Below are 6625 nucleotides of genomic sequence, written 5' to 3' on the forward strand. Positions count from 1 at the left end.
AGAACAAAGTACAAAATTGGAGAAAAAAGAAAAATTGGCTTGCTTCTGTAAATAGCAAAACTTAGAACACCATGTTTAAACTTAATGATAAAGTATGTATTACTGAAATTCAAACACTGTATTCGAAAATGTTGGCCATGACAGTGTTGTAGAAATATTCCAGCTTTTCCACCCAGGGCCCAGAAGTATAATGTGGTTGTGGCTTCCCTGGCCTCACTATGTCTGCCATTTTTAATTTTCATACACCGTTGACTGTAATTTTGATACTTACATTAGGGGTTAACCCCCCAAAACTGGAATTGTGCTAGGAGGAGCAGAGTTTTTGTAGTACACTCTCTTCCTGGTAGGTGAGCATCGAGCAACTCAATCTGAGTGCACTCAGTGGTCTCACCTGGGATGGTTCTCTGGTCACAGTGAATTTTTGTGCAAAAGCAGTTTCACTCAAACCTTGTTTTTTTTTTAAAGTGATTTATGGCTGACTTACGAGAACAGTGTGAAGCTGTGAAATTTTGTTTCCTGCTTGAGAAAAATGCTAGAGAAACTGTTGTGATGTTGAACACAGCTCACAAGGACAGCACTATGGGAAAAACTCAAGTGTGCGAGTGGATTTCTCGTTTCAAAAAAGGTGAAATGTTGATTGATCACAAACCTTTTTCTGGACATTTGTCAACTTCCTGAACAGGTGAAAATGTCAAATTTTAGTGCATTTGGCATTTGTTCTACCAGTTCTACCAGGTCACACTGTTAATCAAGGTTTCTGCTTAGAAGTTCTGAAAAGATTGTGGAACAGTGTGCAATAAATAAGGCCTAATTCAAGGACGATGGGGGACTTCTTTTGCCTCTACAACAATGCACCTGCTCACACAGTCTTCTCAGTGATCCAGTTTTGGGCAAAGAACAGCATGCCTCTTTTGCCTCATGAACTTTACTCACCTGACCTTACTCTGTGTGAGCATTTTTTGTTTCCACAAATGAAGAGGGACAGGAAAGGATGGTGATTTGAGAACATCATAGAGGTGAAGGAAAAATGAGATAGGTGCTGTCAGCCATCCAAACAAATGAGTTTGAAAAATATTTTCAAGAATGGAATAAAAGATTTGACAAATGTATTAAGTGTAATGGAGAGTACTTTGAAGATGATAAGGTTATTTTGTAAAAAAAATTAAATACATAGCTTAGGAAAAAAATCTGGTTTGGGGGAGCGTATCCCGATATGGACCTGTGTTAATATTTGATCATTGGCTCCCAGCATCCTGGATAGAAATAACACTGTACTGTTGGATATATTTTGGAAGTGTACTAGAATTGGGGAACAGAAGAGTCCTTATGTTGCAGTATGTTGTATAGTGGTGGCTTTCAATATCCTGTTGACAAAGTAGCTTGGGAAAATGCCAGAAATTAATTCCATTCCGATTTCAATAAGAAAAAGGACTTACCTACAGAAATTAATAGAAAGAATGGTGAATATTTTTTCTCTTCGAACTTTGAGTGAGATATATTTCCAACTGCTCCGCTCCATTTCTATGGTATTGGACGAAAAGATTATATAAATAAGATGTAACTAGGACTCAAAGAATTTAATATTTCTGTAACAATCAACCTCAGTATTTTCATTAATACTGTTCTGCTTGATACCAGTTTTTAGGGAGACATCTATCTCAAAGGCAAATACAAAAAAACCCATGATTGATCAGTTGTGCTAAATTCCTTTCACTGTGATTCGGAAATAACACATCTTTATTGTCTTGAGACCTTTTTGGTTACCTTTTTTATTGTTCAATATGTGTTGCTAGCTGTTGCACTTGTATTTGCTAATGCTTGCTTGCTTTTCTGCTGGCAACACCTATTTGGATGCATATGAACCAGAGCACCTCAAGGGAGTAGCAAACTCCCTTGTCCCTGGGTTGGTTGACTCCCCTTCCTTTCTCCCACCTCCCCTTCTCCCGTGTCCCCCTGGCACCATTGGTCCCATTGTTTTCATCTCTGAATTACTTATCCTGCCTATCTGATATAGATAGAGATGCAGAGACATTAATAAGTGCAAATCCAGGCAAAGTCAAACAAAACAACAAAGGAAGTCAAAACTAACAAAACAACAATAATAACAAAAACCACAAAGAAAATAACAACAAAAAGAAAACCAATGACAATAAAAGGAGAAGCCTGTAAATAAATCCAGGTCTGAATTTTGACCTTTAGGAGAGTTTTCCAGTAGAATCTGATGAGGTGTCACACTCTTTTCTCCAGAATCAGACATGCCCCATCTCCCCAACTGTAGCATCGGTGCTTTCCGCTGAAGTGCATTCTTCTGGGAGGGGAGGACGCACATAGTTGAGATTGGGGCCACAGAGTTCCTTCTTGGTTCCCGGGGAAATGCTGGTATGTTATATTCACGTCTTGGCACACCGGGCTGAAGCTGATCTCTCTCCCTCTCCAGTGGAGATATCAATAATACCTTCCCCTTGGGTGGGTTAGTGCCCTGCTCCCCACCTACCCATGTCTTTTTGGTTTCTCTTTCTTCTCCCTCCTACTTAGTTGACTGCTATATGTTTCCATGGATTGGGTTTGGCCCCTGCAATAGTCCCTGGACCTCACCCCAGGAATGCATGTACATAGTAGCTTTTCCTCTTTGGTCCATTTTTTAAGTTTGCCTCTGTGGACTCATGTTGTATTTGTCCTTTTGTGCTTAGCTCACTTTGCTTAGCATAATTTCCTCTACTTCTTCCTATGCGGCAATGTGCTTCATGCGTTCATAGCTGCTTTTTAGGGATGCATAGTATTCCACTGTGTATATGTACTACGGTTTTCTGATGCATTTGTCTGTTGATGGAAATGTGGGTTGTTTCCAACTCCTTGCAACTGTGAACTGTGCCGCAATGAACGTTAGAGCACAGCTGTCTGGCCGTGGTTTGTTTCTTGCCTCTGCGGGGTATATGCTCAGTAGAGGGATTGCTGGGTTGTATGGTAGTTCTACTTCCATCTGTTTTAGATATCGTCAAATTGATTTCCATATTGGCTGTGCATACCTACCAGCAGTGGAGTTCCTGTTGCCTCACAGCCCCTCTAACAATTGTTACTTTCTGACGTTTTGAACTGGGTTATCTTTGAGGGTACTAGGTGGTATCACCTAGTTGTTTTAATTTGCATTTCTCTTATGGTTAATGATCTGGAACACTTTCTCATATGTTTATTGACCATTCAGATTTCTGCCTTTTCATGGCACACTATTTTATCCACTCGAAGAATTAGAAATTATTCTTATCTTTTTTCTTTTTAATATTCTACATCCCTTTAAATAGTTTTATTAAAGACACCTTGTTGACAATATTGTTATATTCCCCTACTTTATGGAATTCTTATTCTTATGCTTATTGAATTTGGTGAAGTGTGAAACTATCACAATGGGTTCAGCCATTTCTACTAAACAAAGAAAAGGATGATGGCCAGTTCCTTGATATTCTTTTTGGAAGCTGATGGTATTTAATGTGTTAGTCCAGGTTGACTAGAGAAACAAATTCATAGACACTCATATGTGTATATGAAAGAGATTTATATAAAAGAGCAATTTATATTGAAAAAACATCACAGTCCAGTCCAGATGAAGTCTATATGTCCTCTACCAATCTATAAGTTCCTCTTCAGACTCATGCAATACATGTAATGACACTGAATGCAGGGAGATCACAGGCCAGTGGGTGGAAAGTCTTGTGGATCCAGGGGCAGTAGAAGCATCTCAACTCTGGCAGGAGTCTCCACGTAGTGCCTCCAGCTCCAGGACTCTAGTGTAGCTCCACGTGTCTTGTCAGCAGGACTGTCTCACAGGGAGTGAGTGTGTGTCCCCCCTCCAGTGACCTAGTTATCGCCTTAGCAGCCCAAATGAGGTTATCAAGTGTGACATGATTGACAGGCTAAACTCCACCCCATCACTCTTAACTGTCTCAAGTTGATAACAGATTATGTAATTACCCCATTTATTGTCTGTTTTCTTGTGTATTGTAGCTTATCCCTCAAATTCTAAAATAATTAAAAATCTTTTGTAGTCATTCTATTACACTAACATTTGTTTTGTAAATATTCTTGTGCTATATTATATTAGACCTCAATTCTTCAGAATAGTCCAGGTTATATATTATTCTTCTGCACATTGTAATTTGGGAGAAAAGGAGGTCTCTGACAATGGGACCAGAGACGATATTAAACAGGTAGCTTCAAAATTACGCCAATACCAATTTCCTATTTCCTCAAACCTATTAGAGAAAGATGTCACTGAAAGAGATCACAGAGGAGGCTAAAAGATGTACACTATTAGTTGTATGCAGAAAAGAAAGAAATCTAATTAAGTGGAAGATCTAAATTCCTTATTTTCTATTGAAATGTGTTTAAAAGGCAACCGTTATAGCTTAATTGTTGTTATTTATTTATGCTAATTCAATTCAGCAAAAGCATATAGAAGGTTTATGCAGTCTAGCAAAAGAAAGGAATGTATTTTAAGATCAACCTCCAGGAGGGGGACAATGGTGCCTCATTGAGCATTCTCTCCTCTATCCTTAACTCAGTATAACTTGCAGTCTAATGCTTAGGTGAAGTCAGTATATTTTTCTGCATTTAAAATGTTATAAATTGTTTAAAAAACACACTAAGAACCCTTATGAAGCAACATGCAACAAAATAACTTTTACATGAATATGATATAAAACAAGGACCTTATGTTGGGTTAACTTGTGAAACAGCTAACCAGTGAAGATTATATATAGAGAGAAATTTAAGTCAAGTAAATGGCTCACACAGTTATAGAGGCAGGCAAGTCTGTGGGCCAGATGTTAGGCTAGAGGCTTCTCCTGATTTACCATAGCTGCAGGGGCTGATGAGCCCAAGTATGCAGGCCAGACAGCATGCTTATGTCCGCAGAAAGAAGTCAAAACAAATGGGCAGACTGCTGAAAACTCCCAGGATCAGCAAGCAATAGAGTTAGTTGCTAGTTCTTGGCACAAAAACCTGAGGTTAAATGATGAGCCCCACGTAGAATCCAGACCCACAAAAGTAAAGAAACAGTCCCATCGCATCTACTTATGTTACAAGCAGGCCACTCCCTCAAGGAGAGCTCATCATGGAGGATTATTAGGTGTTAATTGTCAAATGACTGAGAATCCTGGCTTAACTCAGTGGACATACCTAAAAAGTTCTCTCTCTCTCTCTCTCTCTCTCTCTCTCTCTCTCTCTCTCTCTCTCTCCCCACACACACACACACACACACACAGAGAGAGAGAGAGAGAGAGAGAGAGAGAGAGAGAGAGAGAGAGAGAGAGAGAGACAATGTGATAGCTTTTGGAGAAATGAAATGGGGTGGGACAATGATAAAGAGACTAAGTGAGATTTTGCAAGTTCACATTCTTTTTTTTTAATTGAAACATGTCTCTGAAATAATCTCTAATGAAGAATGTTGTTGTGTTGGGTACAGCTGAGTCAGTCCCAACTGTTAAGGACATTTACAACAGAGCCAAACAACACCCACTATGTGCCAGGCTCACATTTGTTATGATAGAGCCCATTGTCGCAGCCACTATGCTCATCTAGCTCTTTGAGAGTCTTCCTCTTTCCTATGGACCCTCCCATGGGTGGTCACTCCCAATAACATGTCCAAAATACATGAGATTAAGTTTTGCCATCCTGGCTTCCAGCTAGCATCCTGGCTGTACTTCTTCCAAGACAAGCCTGTTTGTTCTTCTGACAGTTCATGGAATTTTCACTATTCTTCACCAGCACCATAAATCAAATGCATTAATTCATCCCCATACTTTCTTAATCATTGCCTATTTCTTGAACTAATAAAATTTTGGTATAAATCATTTCTTCTTCTTTGAACAATTGCTATTGTAAGACTCATAGTTCAAGTCTGTATGGAATAGATTAATAAATAACTGGTGTTTCAATAAATAACTGCTTAGCTCTCTACTTAGCTATGAGTCGGCATCAACTAAATGGCAGTGAGCATTTAACTCTAATTCAAAAGAAAACAAGAGTGAATACAACTGGATGAACAACATCATCATGGGCAAAGAGAAGTTTAAAGTTATCAAGGAGTTTATTTTACTTGGATCCACAATCCAAGCCCTGGAGGAAGCAATCAATAATCAAAGTACTTATTGCACAGACTAGATTGACTACAGAATGGCTCCTTAAAAGATGTCATTTGGGAACAAGGATACACCTGGCCCAAGACATGGTATTTTCTATCACCTCATATGCAGTTAAAGATAAGAAATAATGAAAATCAAAGAAGAATTGATAGTTTTGAATTCAGGTATTGGCGATGAATATTAAATGTACCATAGACTACCAGAGAATGAAAAAAATCCGTGTTAAAGAGCTATGTCAGAAGAACTTCTTAATAATGAGGATGGCGAGATTTCTTTCCCTCAGGTGTCCCTGAGGAAGGAAAGCGGCTGGGAGAGAGACGAGTTCCTGAAAAAGGACATCAGGCTTGATTGGGTGTGTGGTCAGCCAAGAAGAGGACGCTCCTCTGGGACAGGAATTGACATGATTGCTGCAACACTGGACTTCAACGTGGAAACGATTTTGATGATGACACAGGACCACACAGTAACTAATTTAGTTGCCTAAGGGA

General features: G+C 39.1%; 1 pseudogene; it reads left to right on the forward strand.

Moving 5' to 3' along the window:
• The first annotated feature begins 218 nt into the window (after positions 1 to 218).
• On the forward strand, positions 219 to 1379 carry LOC142454318 (protein kish-A-like; annotated as a pseudogene).
• Positions 1380 to 6625: the final 5246 nt, after the last annotated feature.

The sequence above is a fragment of the Tenrec ecaudatus genome, chromosome 8 (genome assembly GCF_050624435.1).
Source record: "Tenrec ecaudatus isolate mTenEca1 chromosome 8, mTenEca1.hap1, whole genome shotgun sequence".
NCBI lineage: Eukaryota > Metazoa > Chordata > Mammalia > Afrosoricida > Tenrecidae > Tenrec > Tenrec ecaudatus.